Source organism: Pleurodeles waltl, chromosome 11 (assembly GCF_031143425.1).
Source record: "Pleurodeles waltl isolate 20211129_DDA chromosome 11, aPleWal1.hap1.20221129, whole genome shotgun sequence".
NCBI classification, from domain to species: domain Eukaryota; kingdom Metazoa; phylum Chordata; class Amphibia; order Caudata; family Salamandridae; genus Pleurodeles; species Pleurodeles waltl.
Window position 1 is genome coordinate 969,974,516 of NC_090450.1, and position 17,740 is coordinate 969,992,255.

Below are 17,740 nucleotides of genomic sequence, written 5' to 3' on the forward strand. Positions count from 1 at the left end.
GGTGGCGGCACAGACTGATACTGCCGCCTCCAACACGGAAAAAGAAAACGAGGCGTCCAATCCCCTTTCACTTCCGGAGCCAACAGGGCAGCGGCAGACGTTTTGCGCGCCCAAGGAACTACAAGAAGGGAGAACCTCGGCTGGTGAGAGGAGGAGAGTGGAAGAAGCAGGGGTGACGGAAGAAGATGGATGACTCATGCAATTCCCAGAAACCGTCCAGGAACCAAGCGGCCTCGGGAAGCTGTCAGAGAGTAACGCGGAAGGATCCACGGCCTTGCCAGCGGTGCGGGAGGCGCACCACAAAGATTCCAGACACGCTTCAGGAGAAGCGTGGCCAGACCAGTTACGTCATTCTTACGACTAAGGGAAAGGCAAGGGGGGTTGAGAGGAGGGAAAGGGAAGGCCATAAAAGGGTGAACCAAGAGGGGACATAGGGAGGAAGAACGGAGACAGGGTAATAACGGGAAAAGAAAAGGAGTCAAAAGAGAACAGGAAAACATACGTGAAACAGAAAACATTAAAGGGAGGACAGAAAGGGAGAGAGAAAGGAAAGGGCACTGACAAAGACAGAGAAGAAGCATTTCCACGGTGGCTAAATAAATAAAATAAAAAAAACAAGAAAAACAGGAAGAGTGAGAGAGAGAGAGAGTCAGAAGATAACCCAGGAGCAGACAACGAGAAAGGGATGAAAGAAATATAAGAAAGAGGGAAAAAAAGTAAGAAAAGAATCATGCCAGAGAACAGGGACAGGAGATAGGAAGAGGAGTAAGACAGAAAATAGGGAGGAACAAGATTAAAGGAAAGCAACTTACAGATGCTTTATCTTGTGTTTCCTCACATGTGCCTCCTGGGAGCCCTAGAAAAAGGAAGAAAAGGAAAGGAGAAGTGAAACCCAGCTGATGTCGGAAGACGATTGAACAGTACAGCATACGTAACTGATACACCCAACAATAACAAAAATGAATAAAGCTCACTTGACCTCACAACCCACTGACTGTGTCCTCACTGAAGTACCCGGTGACAAGTGGTGTCAGAAGTGGGATAAGTTGTGCGAACCCCGACGCCATGGAGGAGAAACCCACACGTGCGGATATGATAGCGCAGTTGGCTGAGGGGCAGCGCCATTTACAGCTGGTCTGGGAACAACAGCTCAAGGAAGCCAAAGAAGAGCGAGAGGCACTACAAACAGCGCTGAAAAGCCAGGCCTCCATCATGGCCAATAACCAATTGGTCCATGAGAACGCCTTAGGGAAATTAACTGACACCATTGCGCACACCAAAGTGCATCCCAACGTTCCGAGCAGTATCCTTCAGAAATACCAAGAACAAGAGGACTCCGACTCATTCTTTACAAATTTTGAGCAGGTGGCAAGTACCACCAATTGGCCAGAGGACAAATGGGGACAGTACATAGCACCCTTATTAACTGGTCAATTGCAAGCTGCCTATCAGGCGGTAAACCCGGGAGGGGTTACCCCCTACACTGAGATGAAGAAGGCCATCCTAGAACGTATAGGATTGAACCAAGAAAGTTATAGGGCTAAGTTTCGGCAGACCAAGTGGATACACCACGAAAATCCGCGCACTTTATACTACCGGATGCACCATGCTGGGGGGAAATGATTGCACCCCACTAAGACCATGAAAGAGGAGATATTTGATGCCATTGTACTCGAACAGTATTTGGAAGCCCTCCCTCCCAGCACTCGGAATTGGGTCCGACAACACCCTGGTTTAACCAACCAAACAGCCATAGACCTTGCTTCTGCATACCACTGAGCCCCGGATTTCCGCGGTATCCCCTCTAAACCATCTACCTCCACTGGCCCTTGTTCAGGGCCGGTGAAACCGGTACATCCACAGACCATGATGCTGCATGGTTCAGATCGGGCCACCACTTCCTCTTTGCCTGTATCAAGTAACCCCATAACGGGACCCCAATGTTTCCACTGTTCAGAGTGGGGACACATCGCCCGTAACTGTCCATTAAAGAAAGAGACAGAGGAGCCCATAGAGATAGGGATGATGAAGGGCCGAGTGCTATGGTCTGGCAATAAGAAAGCAAAATATTCCCTAACCGTCCATCTTAATGGCACAGAAAGGAAAGCACTGGTAGATTCAGGGTGCAGCCAAAGTGTGATCAGGCAGGACCTGGTGAAACCTGAGCAATGGACACCTCATACCAAAGTACTGATCACATGCGTCCATGGAGACCAACGAGTATATCCAGTAGCTACGGTCCTTCTCAATTGGAGAGGGGCGAGGAACCGATCACGGTATGAGTGATCCCAAGCCTGGGGGAGGACATCATCCTTGGCACCGATTATGCGAACTTCACCCCTCTGCTAGCAAAGTCATGCCAAGAAAATCTAACCAACACCTGGTGGGAGGAAGCACCGTATGGGACGGCAGAGATAGAAGAAAGACCCCTGAGAAAGAAACTCAGCCAAAAACAAAAGCGGGAACAACCATGCCAACCCAACTCTCAGCTCTCATAAATCCTCCCCACAGGCCGCAACGGTTCTAACAACTGTAGGGAGTTTCAGACAAGTACAACAAGAGGACCCCACCCTCAAAAACGCCTGGCAGCAGGCCTTACGCCCAGATGGACGACCGATAGGTCCCACATTTATCATAGAAAATAACTTATTGTACAGATCCAGTCACAACACACTGGGAAGAGCCTCTCAACTAGTAGTACCCCAAACCCACAGGCAACAGGTCCTACACTTGGCACATGGGAATAACGGGGAGGGACATATGGGAAGAGAAAAGACAGAGGCAGCGATATTACGGCGGTTTTATTGGCCGGGGGTATATGGTGATATTAGGAAACACTGTCATGAATGCACAAAGTGTCAACTAATTAATTCATCCCCACATGGGACAGCCCCTTTACAACCTCTACCTATAATAGATACACCTTTTTCTCGAGTCGGCTTAGATATCGTGGGACCCTTAACCCCATCAGTAAAAGGATGTCAGTATATCCTAGTCCTGGTGGACTACGCGACACGGTACCCCGAGGCCATACCTATCTCCAGTATGCATACCAAAATAATATCCCAGGCAATGATTGAGTTTTTCTCCTGAGTTGGTTTTCCAAAAGAAATACTTACAGACCAGGGGACCCCTTTTATGTCTCGATTGATGAATGAAATCTGTCACTCCCTAGGGGTCAAACAGATACGGACCTCGGTATGCCATCCCCAAATGGACGGTTTAGTGGAACGGTATAATAAAACCATTAAAACTCTACTCTGAAAAGTCATTACAAAAGCAAGTAAGGACTGGGAAAAGAAGCTGCCATTGGTTCTTTATGCTATACGCACACATGTCCAATCCTCCACAGGACATATCCCTTTCGAATTGCTTTTTTCGAATTCCGCACACTTTTAGAAATATTGGCAGAACATTGGGAGGAATCAGAGGAGGAGGTAAAAGATATTCTTACATATACCAAAGAGTTGAGAAAAAACCTTCACACAGTATGGAAAGAGGCCCATGCCGCATTAAGAGATGCCCAAAACAAGCAGAAATCACACTATGACTCCAAAACCACCCTCCGTAGTCTGAGGGTGGGGTATAAGGAGCTGGTATTATTACCTACATGCAAAAAGAAGTTGCATGCCCGATGGCAAGGACCATATGAGGTATTAGAACAAATCAATCCCACCACATATAAACTTGAAATACCCCTGGGTACAGGCAGGGAACAAATATATCATATTAAACTTCTTAAGAAGTGGTGTGAGCCGACGGAAGAACACCCCACTCTATACATATCAAAAGACCCCGAGCAGTACATACCCATCCACTCCCTCACAACTATGTCTTTGACTGAGAGTCCTCAACCTCAGTTAAATACTGCACTCTCTGAAACTCGATTTAACCAGCTCAAAACCCTCGTCGGTGACAATCTTGACGTGTTGTCAAAAACTCCGGGCGGACTTCATTGGTCCAACATTCTAATCGCACCAAGACAAATACTGTATCCTGACAATGACCATATCGTATCCCCGAGGCAAGAAAACAGATAATAGAACAGGAGGTGGTGGCTATGTTAGAAGCAGGGATAATCGAGTCATCAACCAGCCCTTGGTGCTCCCCGATGGTGCTCATCCCAAAACCAGACGGAAGCACCAGGTTCTGTGTTGATTTTAGACAAGTCAACGCACTATCGTATTTTGACGCTTACCCGATGCCACGAATAGATGAACTCTTGGACCGTTTAGGCCAAGCCCGATATATGTCCACCCTGGATTTAACGAAAGGGTATTTGCAGATACCGCTATGCTCAGAAGATAAGGAAAAAACAGCGTTTGCTACTCCATCTGGCCTTTATCATTTCACAGTTCTTCCATTTGGACTCCATGGAGCTCCTGCCACCTTCCAACGACTCATTGACAGGATACTCCGACCGTTTCACCGGTATGCTGCAGCATATCTGGATGATTATAGTGGTCTATGGTGCTACTTGAGAGGAACAGCTAGGACACCTAAGACACATAATACAGGTCTTGAGGGAGGCCAACCTCACTGCTAATCCAGAGAAATTTAAGTTAGGCCACACAGTCATTAAATACCTGGGCTATGTATTAGGGGAGGGACAAGTAAGGCCCCAGATAGAGAAGATACAAGCCATCACCCAAATACCCATTCCCCATACAAAAAAAGACGTACAGGCCTTTTTGGGCCTGGTAGGATATTATTGCAGGTTCATTCCTCGATTTGCCACTATAGCAGGACCCCTTACAGACTTATTACAGAAAACACGTCCCAACCGGTTACCTACCCTCTCTGATGCTGAATTAAAGAGTTTTGAGACTTTGAAATGCCTCCTGACTTCTTAACCTGTGCTATGTTGCCATGACTTCACCAAGCCTTTTGTGGTTCAGACAGATGCCTCGGATGTGGGACTGGAGGCGGTACTATCCCAGGAGCAAGGGGACGGGGCTTTGCATCCCATTGTCTACATTAGTCGCAAACTACTTCCCCGGGAGAAACAGTATCTCACCCTGGAAAAATATTGTTTGGCGATAAAATGGGCAGTGGAATCCTTACGGTACTATTTGGCAGGAAGAACTTTCACACTATTGACAGACCATGCTCCATTAACTTGGCTTGCTCAACATAAAGACACCAATGCTCGGGTGCTCCGGTGGTTTCTCTCACTCCAGCCTTTTTCCTTCCAGATTAGGCATTCCCCTGGAGCTCACATGATGAATGCCGATTACCTGTCTCGGTACCCAAGTCCAGAGCGCCTCTATCAGCTGCTCACTAGGGGGAGTGTCTGTGACGGGCCGTTACCGACAGGCCCGTCCGAGGTGGCGGCGCGGGCTGATACTGCCGCTTCCAACCCGGAAAAAGAAAACGAGGCGTCCAATCCCCTTTCACTTCTGGAGCCATGAGGGCAGCGGCAGACGTTTCGCGCTCCCGAGGAACTACAAGAAGGGAGAACCTCAGCTGGTGAGAGGAGGAGAGCGGAAGAAGCAGGGGTGACGGAACAAGAAGACGGATGACTCGCGCAGCGCCCGGAAACCATCCAGGAACCAAGCGGCCTCGGGAAGCTGTCAGAGAGTAACCCGGAGGGATCCATGGCTCCGCCAGCAGCGCGGGAGGCGCACTGCAAAGATTCCAGCCACGCTTCAGGAGAAGCTTGGCCAGACCAGGTGCATTATTCTTAGAACTAAAGGAAAGGCAACGGGGGTTGGGAGGAGGGAAAGGGAAGGCCATAAAAGGGTGAAACAAGAGGGGACTTGGGAGGAAGAACGGAGACCGGGTAATAACGAGGAAAGAAAAGAAGTCAAAAGAGAACAGGAAAACATACGCAAGACAGAAAACATTAAAGGGAGGACAGAAAGGGAGAGAGAAAGGAAAGGGCACTGACAAAGACAGAGAGGAAGCATATCCACAGAGGCTAAAAAAATAAAAAATAAATTAAAAAAACAAGAAAAACAGGAAGAGTGAGAGAGAGAGAGAGTCAGAAGATAACCCAGGAGCAGACAATGAGAAACGGATGAAAGAAATAGAAGAAAGAGGGAAAAAGAAAGCAAGAAAAGAATCATGCCAGAGAACAGGGACAGGAGATAGGAAGAGGAGTAAGACAGAAAATAGGGAGGAACAAGATAAAAGGAAAGTAACTTACCGATGCTTTATCTTGTGTTTCCTCACATGTGCCTCCTGGGAGCCCTGGAAGAAGGAAGAAAAGGAAAGGAGAACTGAAACCCAGCTGATGTCGAAGAGTACAGCATACCTAACTGATACACCGAACAATAACAAAAATAAATAATAAAGCTCACTTGACCTCACAACCCACTGACTTTGTGTCGTCACTGAAGTACCCGGTGACAGGGAGGTAAGAGAAGGATGAGACAGATAGAAAAACAGTGACAATGGGAGAAAGCGGGGAGGAAAAGAAACCAACCAGATTGAGCTAAGAAACAGTAATGGTAGGTGGTGCAAGAAAGAGGCTTGTGGTGGAATCAAAACAAGATCCGTTTTTGTAGGTCATACCAACAGGGGCACTGGTGGGTGTCAATTACAAACAGAAAAACAAGCATTTGCAATTGTAGGAAAGTACCATCTTGCCTGGCATGTTACCCCCATATTATATTATTTCACAGCCATTTACCACTGCACTTAAGTTACTTATAAGTCACCTATATGTCTAACCTTTACCTGGTAAAGGTTGGGTGCTAAGCTACTTAGTGTGTGGGCACCCTGGCACTAGCCAAGGTGCCCCCACATTGTTCAGGGCAAATTCCCCGGACTTTGTGAGTGCGGGACACCATTACAGGCGTGCACTACACATAGGTCACTACCTATGTATAGCGTCCCAATGGTAACTCCGAACATGGCCATGTAACATGTCTAAGATCATGGCATTGGGGAGACAATTCCATGATCCCCCGAGTCTCTAGCACAGACCCGGGTACTGCCAAACTACCTTTCCCGGGGTTTCACTGCAGCTGCTGCTGCTGCCAACCCCTCAGACAGGTTTCTGCCCTCCTGGGGTCCAGCCAGGCTTGGCCCAGGAAGGCAGAACAAAGGACTTCCTCAGAGAGAGGGTGTTACACCCTCTCCCTTTGGAAAAAGGTGTCAGGGCTGGGGAGGAGTAGCCTCCCCCAGCCTCTGGAAATGCTTTGATGGGCACAGATGGTGCCCATCTCTGCATAAGCCAGTCTACACCGGTTCAGGGATCCCCCAGCCCTGCTCTGGCGTGAAACTGGACAAAGGAAAGGGGAGTGACCACTCCCCTGACCTGCACCTCTCCTGGGAGGTGCCCAGAGCTCCTCCAGTGTGCTCCAGACCTCTGCCATCTTGGAAACAGAGGTGCTGCTGGCACACTGGACTGCTCTGAGTGGCCAGGGCCGGCAGGTAAGGTCAGAGACTCCTTCTGATAGGCTCTTACCTGTGTTGCTAGCCTATCCTCCTTCCTAAGTAGCCAAACCTCCTTTTCTGGCTATTTAGGGTCTCTGCTTTGGGGAATTCTTTAGATAACGAATGCAAGAGCTCAGAGTTCCTCTGCATCTCTCTCTTCACCTTCTGCCAAGGAATCGGCCGCTGACTGCTCTGGATGCCTGCAAAACCGCAACAAAGTAGCAAAGACGACTACTGCAACCTTGTATCCCTGATCCAGCCGCCTTCTCGTCTGCTTTCCTGGTGGTGCATGCTGTGGGGGTAGTCTGCCTCCTCTCTGCACTAGAAGCTCTGAAGAAATCTCCTGTGGGTCGACGGAATCATCCCCCTGCAACCGCAGGCACCAAAAGACTGCATCACCGGTCCTCTGGGTCCCCTCTCAGCATGACGAGCATGGTCCCTGGAACTCAGCAACTCTGTCCAAGTGACTCCCACAGTCCAGTGACTCTTCAGTCCAAGTTTGGTGGAGGTAAGTCCTTGCCTCCCCACGCTAGACTGCATTGCTGGGTACCATGTGATTTGCAGCTGCTCCGGCTCCTGTGCACTCTTCCAGGATTTCCTTTGTGCACAGCCAAGCCTGGGTCCCCGACACTCTAACCTGCAGTCCACGACCTCCTGAGTTGTCCTCCGGCGTCGTGGGACCTTCTTTTGTGACTTCGGGTGAGCTCCGGTTCACTCTTCTTTGTAGTGCCTGTTCCGGCACTTCTGTGGGTGCTGCCTGCTTCTGTGAGGGCTCCTTGTCTTGCTGGGCGCCCCCTCTGTCTCCTCACGCAATTGGCGACATCCTGGTCCCTCCTGGGCCACAGCAGCATCCAAAAACCCTAACCGCGACCCTTGCAGCTAGCAAGGCTTGTTTGCGGTCTTTCTGCGTGGAAATACCTCTGCAAGCTTCTTCACGACGTGGGACATCCATCCTCCAAAGGGGAAGTTCCTAGTCCTCTTCGTTCTTGCAGAATCCACAGCTTCTACAATCCAGTGGCAGCTTCTTTGCACCCTCAGCTGGCATTTCCTGGGCATCTGCCCACTCACGACTTGAGTGTGACTCTTGGACTTGGTCCCCTTGTTCCACAGGTACTTTCGTCTGGAAATCCATTGTTGTTGCATTGCTGGTGTTGGTCTTCCTTGCAGAACTCCCCTATCACGACTTCTGTGCTCTCTGGGGAACTTAGGTGCACTTTACACCTACTTTTCAGGGTCTTGGGGTGGGCTATTTTTCTAACCCTCACTGTTTTCTTCCAGTCCCAGCGACCCTCTACAAGCTCACATAGGTTTGGGGTCCATACGTTATTCGCATTCCACTTTTGGAGTATATGGTTTGTGTTGCCCCTATACCTATTGGCTCTCACTACAATCTATTGTGACTGTACATTGCTTGCATTGCTTTCTATTGCTATTACTGCGTATTTTTGGTATTATGTACATATATCTTGTGTATATTTGCTATCCTCATACTGAGGGTACTCACTGAGATACTTTTGGTATATTGTCATAAAAATAAAGTACCTTTATTTTTAGTATATCTGTGTGTTTTCTTATGATATTGTGCATATGACACCAGTGGTATAGTGGGAGCTTTGCATGTCTCCTAGTTCAGCCGAAGCTGCTTTGCTAAGCTACCTTTTCTATCAGCCAAAGCTGCTAGACACCTCTTCTACACTAATAAGGGATACCTGGACGTGGTGCAGAGTGTAAGTACCCCTTGGTACTCACTACAAACCAGGCCAGCCTCCTACAGCAATGCAATGGGTCTTGCGTTTGCTCATGTTAGAGCTGATCGCGTTGTAAACTCCTAACCTGACTTTTCATCTATCGGCAAAAGTGCTTTTATGTACGTAACCTGAAAAAGTTAAATTAACTGTGTAAAGCGCTCGACTTCTGCCAAGTGAAATCACGCTAGGAAAATAGAGAAAAAGTAGTCCACGTTCCGACAGAAAACAGCGAGCCTCGCATGATTTCTGTACTTGGTCGCTGCGCTCGAGGAGGGCTAGCCACCGGAAAAGGCATGACGTGTGCGTGCCTTCCACTAATGAAAGCAAGAAGATTTTACTAGGCAAGCCCACGAACCAATGAAACACACTGACGTGACGTCGACAGGGCTCTGAGCCCTTTTCTAATAACTAAAGCGTCTCGCTGCGATACGCATGCGCAAGCGCATGCAACGCAGGCTCGACCCTAACAAAGCAGAGGGACATCAGCACATCAAAAGTTTCCATAATCATGCATGGAGACAAAGCGTTCTATCATTGCCTCTCAATTTGCAGAGCATGTGCTGTTTTGACTCAAACTGTAGGCGTTAATGATCTTGGGGTACAGGTGCGTCATCAGGTCTCTGATTGTTTTTTGACAAATTAAGCCCTGGACATGCGGTCTGAGGGGATAGGTGTTGATGATATCGGAAACCAGGGAAGGGAGGAGGAGGGGGGTGGAAGGAATGAACCAATCTGAGCTTGAGAGACAAAACATGGGATGGGGGAAATGGAGAATAAAACCACAGAAGTGGATGAGACAGCACCGGGTGCAGGAAGGGGGCAGGAACTACCAGTGCATGGAAAGGAAGCGTGGATGGAGATTAAAGGAATGAAGGAAGAAAAATAAAAGGAAGTTGTGAGGGGAAAATAAAGGTTAAAGGGTATAAATCAAGAGAAAGGGGAGAAGAAACTAGGGAAGTGGAAGGGATAATTCAGTGATGTGAGGGGTGACTGAGGAAGTCGAGGCGAGGAGCAGAGGGAGAGCAAGACACATGAAAATGAAGACTGAATGTGGTAGGAGAAGAGAACAAGAGGGGCTAAGGAACTGATAGAAGGACGGAAGGAAAACAGAGTGAATGATTCAAGTATTCAGTGAAACGGAGAGGGAGGAGGGACAGATCTGATAAGAGCGGGGGCCTCGGGGAGCGTGATCCGCGCGGAGGGCTCGAGCCATGAGATAAGTAGTTTCAGATCCAGAGCCCCCCTCTATCTCACCGGCCGCCCGTCCCTCGGACCTGTAAGTGGGAGCCTCTCCTCGCCCTGCCAACGGCCCTGATGTTAATCACGTGATTACTGCGAGGGGAGATCGGCATCGGGACGTGTTAAGTGCTCAGAGGCAGAGTGAGGGGGGGCGGTGAGAGAAGAGATGTGCAGGAGAACGGGAGGGGCTGGCGTGGAGGGGGATAATATACATGGAAAGGAGAAGGGAGCTGCTGTTAATGGGGTGGAGGGTGCAGTGGCCTAACAAAGCCCCCCGCTGACGTGGAGGGAAGGAGATATTATACATGGAAAGGAGAAGGGAGCTGCTGTTAATGGGGTGTAGGGTGCAGTGGCCTAACAAAGCCCCCCGCTGACGTGGAGGGAAGGAGATATTATACATGGAAAGGAGAAGGGAGCTGCTCCTAATGGGGTGCAGGGTGCAGTGGCCTAACAAAGTCCCCCGCTGACGTGGAGGGAAGGGGATATTATACATGGAAAGAAGAAGGGAGCTGCTCTTAATGGGGTGGAGGGTGCATTGGCCTAACAAAGAACCCCTCTGGCGTGGAGGGAAGGGGGCATTATACATGGAATGGAGAAGGGAGCTGCTCTTAATGGGGTGGAGGGTGCAGTGGCGTAACAAAGCCCCCCGCGGTGCTACGGGCTCCCCGAGCTCCAGGAGGGCCCCTCAGCACAGCACCTGGCCTGAGTGAGTTCGGAGGGGACCCCCTCCAGGTAAATCGAAGGGGGCCCCGCTCCAGTTTCGTTGCGCCCCTGGGAGTGTGGGATTCACACCCCGAGGAGAAGCTGAAGTTGGGGAAGAGAGGGTGGTGTGAAGGGAGGGTTTAAAGATAAGCAAAGGAGGGAGGGCTGCTACCAAGAGAAAGAGGAAGGAGACTGAAGGGAGGGGATGGAGGGAAGGGAGTGGTCCCTGTTGTGCCTGTGGAAGGGGGGAAATGGAGGGAGGGATAGAGCTGCTTGGAGAGGGAAGAGGAAGGGGATCCAAGGAGGATGGAAGAGGAGGGTGTTGAGCCCTTGTGTGAAAGAGGGAGGCAGGGTTGAGTGGAGGGATGAACCTGCTGTGGAGGAAACGGAAGGAGGCGTCATCAGGGAAGGGAAGTGGGGTCTTCTTAGAAAGAGAGAGGGAAGGGAGTGGAGGTAGGAGAATGATGTGAAGGGACGAACAGGAGAAGTGCAAAGAGAAGAAAGGGAGAGAACCGGGCTTTTTGAGAAGGACAGGGTGCTTGGAGTGGACTGAAGTGGAGAGAGACAGCTGGAAATCACATGCACTCTCAGAGTGCTTAAACAAAAGGAAAATTTAGCACCTAAAAGAGAAGTGGAAGGACAAAGTAATGCACCCATGGTCCAGGGGAGGGACAAGCACATGAAAAAAATGGAAGCCTACAGAAGCTGATGAATAAGAAGCAAGCAAAAGAGAGTGACAATGAGGCCAGCCAATGTAAGCAATAGGTGGCCGCTAACCGCCTCTAAGGTGACAAATGATTACCTCTCTGTCCATTTCCCTAATTTATCACATCATAATTTCTCTGTTTACTTTTCTGTGCATGTCAGTCCACCTCCTGCTCTCTTCTGTCATGGTATTCCCTAATGAACAAGTAACTTATCTGGAGTCAAAGACCTGGTTTAAAGGAACAAACAATTTTGTGACTATTTTGTTGGTCTTTCATGCAACTCCATTTAAATAAATGTACACATCTACAGTAAAAATTAAGTGTAAGTTAAACTGGTGAGAAAGGTACTTTTTTACGTTTTGAATCCTCAGTTTGGTAATGTGATTCCTGCAGATGTCTGTGTGTGTAACCAGTCAAAGAACTGAATTCCAGTTGTCACAATTTTGAGGCTCCATCCTGTGACAGAAAGCACTGTGAATATCCAAGTCATTATTTGAAAATTGCATTACACACAGAATGAGATAGGCTGCCGCAAAATGTCCACAAATGGCCCTATTTGCAGAATTGGGCAATTTGTGGCCCCAAAAAGGCTGTTTCTAATGCATCAAACCCAAATTGCGATTCAGTAATACACTACAGAATCACAATTTGGGTTTGCGACCAGTGATGGATTCGGTATTTGGAAGGGGCATGTTTAGGGCGTCCCCTCCAAATACTGAATTGGAATGCTGTTTTGCGACCAAATTCCAAAGGGAAATTACACTTTTGATTTTTTGGTGCAAATGCATCCTGTTTTCCTTTAAGTAAACCAATTTGCATTAAAAAAAAAAAAACAATGCTTTATTTCAAAGCAATCACAGACCGGGTGGTCTGCTGACCTCAGCAGGCCACCATCCCTGTGTTGTCTGCAATTCCTAGTGGGTCTCAATTTGTCACTTACCTCATTAATATTCATGAGCTAAGTCGAATAGTTATCAGTAATTTGCAAACTGACCTATTAGTAGGTATGCAGTTTGCAAACGATAACCGCTATTTTGTGACAAGTTCTTAGTACATCTGGCCCTCTTTAAGGTTAAGCAAGTGCTTTGTATTTTAGGAAAACACAGACTGTACCTCCTGCACACATTTTGATACACAGGCCAGAACTCGGGATTTAAAACCCCTACATTACTGCTCTAGAAGAGATAAAATCTGTGTCACTAGGAGGCTTCCGGTGACCTCATCCATCACAGCCTGGACTGGTTCCTTAGGTCTGCAGATTCGCGTTTCTTGCAGGGAGAAGGCACCCTGGCGAGAAGGCCTGTTCCTTCCCCAGCTCTCCCTTCCTCCCTCTGCTTCAGGGCGCAGGAGACCCTCCTCGGGGAGGTGGGTGAGAGCATGGGCGGTGGGGGGCAGTGGTTCAGGCGCACGAGGGGTAAAGGAGCGGTGGGGATGGTGTTTAGAGAAGGGAGGATGTGGTGTAAGTGCAACGAGGGTGTGTGAGGGGAAGGAACTGTGTGGGGCTGGAGAGCCTGTGATGGAGGCTCTTATGGTGCACATTAGGGTCACGTGATGCACTCAGGCTGGCTTCATCTAGGGCATTAGGTATCATCTTGTCTCCATCATAGTACAAGTGCCTGCACTCTGCCTCAGCCCGCCTCTAAGTGCTACATTACCTCTAGGACTCTGTCATTAAGCCTCTCACATGGACATAAGTACACGTGGCTGGTGTCTCCATCCTTTCAGTGGCCGCCAGCAGCAGCAGCGCGTGCTGCTTACCTCTACCTGGCAGTAAGATGCCCGCTCGTGGCCTCCATGGCTAGGAGCGTGCCCGCCAGGGGGGATGGGCGGGCGAGACAGCTCTTTAGGTGCCAAGTGAGACTCACCTATAGGTGCTGAGGAATACAAACAGTTTAGGGTGATTCAGAGAGGCATTTGGGAGTACTTGAAGTAGTAATGCAGGAGTACCACTCTTTTATGAGCATGCGAACTAGCACTGCAGAGGTGCACCCTCTTTATGGGTACATGAAGGCGTATTACAGGAGTACAACATTAGTATGCAAAGTAGTACTACCGGAGTACCACTTCTTTATGAGTATGTGAAGTAGTACAATAGTACTACTACTTTGAGTACATGAACACGTACTACGGGAGTACACTTCTTCATAAGTATGTTTAGTAGTACTACAGGAGTAAGACTTCTTTATGAGTAGAAGAAGTCATACTACAGGAGTACACTTCTTTAGGAGTATGTGAAGTAGTACTATGGGAGTACCATTTCTTTATGGGTACATAAAGTTGTAGTGCAGTAGCATCGCTTCTGTATGAGTACGTAAATTGGTACTACAGGAGTACCACTCCTTTATGAGTATGTAAGGTCGTATTACAGGAGTACGACTTCTTTATTAGTATGCACAGTAGGACTACCGGAGTACCACTTCTTTATGAGTACATGAAGTAGTACAAAAGTACTACTACTTATGAGTACATGAACACATACTACGGGAGTACACTTCTTTATTAGTATGTTTAGCAGTACTACCGAAGTAAGACTTTTTTATGAGTATGAGAAGTCATTCTATGGGAGTACCATTTCTTTATGATTATGTGAAGTAGTACTATGGGAGTACCACTTCTTTATGAGTACATAAAGTTCTAGTGCCGTAGCACCACTTCTCTATGAGTATGTAAAGCGGTACTACAGGAGTACCACTTCTTTCTGAGTACGTGAAGTACTACAATAGTACTAATACTTTATGAGTACAAACTCATAAAGTACTAAAGTCATAAAGCACTATGGGACTACGAGTAGGTATGAGTACTACAGGGTACTCATACGTACTATGGGAGTACACTTCTTTATGAGAATGTTTAGTAGTACTACATGAGTAAGACTTCTTTATGAGTATGAGGAGTCATACTATGGGAGTACCATTTCTTTATGAGTATGTGAAGTAGTACTATGGGAGTACCACTTGTAGTGCGGTAGCACCACTTCTCTATGAGTACGTAAAGTGGTACTACAGGAGTACTATTTCTTTATGAGTATATAAGGTCATATTAAAGGAGTATGACTTCCTTATGAGTTTGTGAAGTCACAACACAGAGCACCACTTACAACTTTAGGACTACATGAAGTCTTACTATGGTAGTACTGCTTCTTCGTGAGTATGTGAAGTAGTACTAAAGGGGTACCACTTGGGGATCCCTTCCCTTTGCAAATGAGTTAACACCAATTTGAAATTGGTGTTAACAGCGATTGTTTTGCGACCGCATTCACAGTCACAACACAATCATACATCCCCCTGCGAGTCGCAATTAGGAAGGGACGCACTTGGGATGCCCCTTCATAATTGCAAGTGGCAATCCCTATTTTGTGAGTCGGTAACTGGATACTGACTCGCAAAATAGGGATCGTACATAGTACAAGGACATTCTGTGGTTGCAAACAGTGATTTTCACGTTTTGCGACTGGAAAATCGCCTCACACGATGGGGCCCTTAATTCCCCCCTACCTTGAACCAGTGATCGATCATAAATATCTCATAACATACATGTGTGGCTAAGTCATGCAAACGACCAATAAACCAATAAAGTCCACAGTAATTCTTTACCTCTGAGGACTACAGGTTTCTCTACGGTGTCACAGTAACAAGAAATTTGTCACTCCAGTTGTACTGAACACATTCACTTGCCAACCTTCCTACATCAATGTCTAACCCAGGCAACCACAAGTTGTTTCCGACCTTCCTTTCTGTGACACTCACACCAAGATGGCCACAGTGAGCTGTGACAAGCTCAGCACAACACCTAGGACTTTACCCACCTAGAGAGAGCATTCCTATTTGTTTTTATTGAGCGCTTTATCACCCGCGGGCACCCCTGTGCTGGATAGTAAAACAGATAATACAATCTATTGATGTTTGCAGTGATAAAACCAGCTCTCTCAGGCATTGCTACGTTTGAGCAAATTGACCTCAAGATGGACAGCTAAAGGCAAAGGATTCCAGTGACTGGCAGCCACCACCAACAAGCATTTGCAATGCTAACGGTCTCGTGTTTGCTTGAGCTCGAGCAATTAGCATTGTAAGCTCCTAATCAAACTTATCTTGCGACATAAAATGAAAATAAAACAGTTTCACATAACTAACTGGACTTTTCTTGCCATATAAACTTAAAAGTAAAAGTTTCACATAAGCGAGCTGACGGCCACCATCAGTGCAAAGCAGACACACAAACGGAAATAACAGTTCACTCATCGGCAAAAGTGCAATTATCTACGTAACCGTCAAAAGTGCAATTAACTGTGTAACAGGGTCGATGCCATGCAAAGCACTCGACTTCTGACAAGCGAGGTTGCTCTGCGAAAAAAGATAAAAAGTAGTCCACAAACCGGAAAACAGCAAGCCTCATATGTTTTCAGTACTTGGTCGCTGCGCTCGAGGAGGGCTAACCACCGGAAAAGACATGACGTATGCATGCCTTCCACTAATGAAAGCAAGCAGATTTTAAAAGGCAATCCCACGAACCAATGAAAGACACTGACGTGACATGGGCGTGGTTTGAAGCCCAAAGAGAGAGAACACGTAACGGAGCACTTTGCGCTCGCCCGTAAAAAGGCTGCATCACTGACCCCTCTTTATTTAGGAAATTGGAGAAATCACCCCAGTGACTGCATAGGGCAGTCCTAAGTAAAGCAAGTCAACATATGGGTTTTCCTCGCTGTGGTAATGAATTAGGGATGCGGATAAAAATAGGGCCCTTTGCTTGACATGGAGCCAGTGTGGAGAGGCAACTTTAACAAGCCAGGAGCCATTCTCACAGCAGCTTTTTCACTACCATGAATTAACCACTGCTCCAAACTGAGTCTAGGTTTAAGACTAGATGAAGAGTCAAATGCTAAACCCAATTCTTTACATAAACACTCAAGTGGGACAATCACCTGGCACCTAGGGCCAAAATGGAAACTGGCAAAAGGTTGATGGGACATAGGGCACTCTGTTTTGACAACATTTGAATTCAGCTGATTGTGGCTCATCCTTGCTTCAACAGTTTTCAGGCACTGATGTAAGTCTGTTCCACTGACCACTATGTTACTCGAGATCTTCTGGATAAGATGAGAATCATCAGCATACATGAAGAATGTGAAGCCCTAGGATCAAGGCTGCCACTGGCAAAACATGGACATTGTACAGTAGCGGGGAGGCAATGGAGCCCTGTGGGACACCACACATGGGATTGTGATGAGGTGTGGAGAAAGAGGGATCCTAACCTCTTATGTGCATGCATCCACGAACTCTTGGAACCAATGTAGTGTAGTTAGTACCTCTGACTCTGAAACCACCAAGCCACTCAATAAGAGCCTAGTGGTTTACAGAGTCAAACACTGTAGACACATCAAGTAATATAAGTCCTGCTAGACTGCATGTAGCAGCTGAATGCCTGGGTTTAGCCAGGGCTGCTACTGCCACTGTCTGAGATGAAAGGCAGCTTACTTAGGATGGCAGATGCTGTCACCCTCCACAAACGCTTGAAGTTTGTTGGAAACACTTTTTCACCAGTAAATAGTGTTGTGTGCCAGGGTGATCTTCTGGAGTGCACAATGGCAGGTTTCTCTTGCCTTGTGTCTACCAGAGAGGATCCTGGGGAACACCTATATGATGAGGAGACTCCACGCCACAGACCTACCAAGAGAGAGGTCCATATGCAAATTAAGGCTGTTATCCTGGAAAGTCGATTGGTTGTGAGGAGTGGAACCGTGGAAGCAACAGGAGGAGAGAGGAGCTGAGTAGTGCGGGGGAGCAAAGTACGAAAAGACAGGAGGAAGAGCGGATGACAGGAAAACTGTTGGAGAGTAGACGCACAGAGCAGGAGAAAAGGAGGAGGGAGGAGGAACAGAGGAGCGGAGTGACAGTAGAAAGCACATTGGTGACAGAGACAAGGAGAAGAGAGAGAAAGGATGGAAGTCCGGATGGAGTCCCT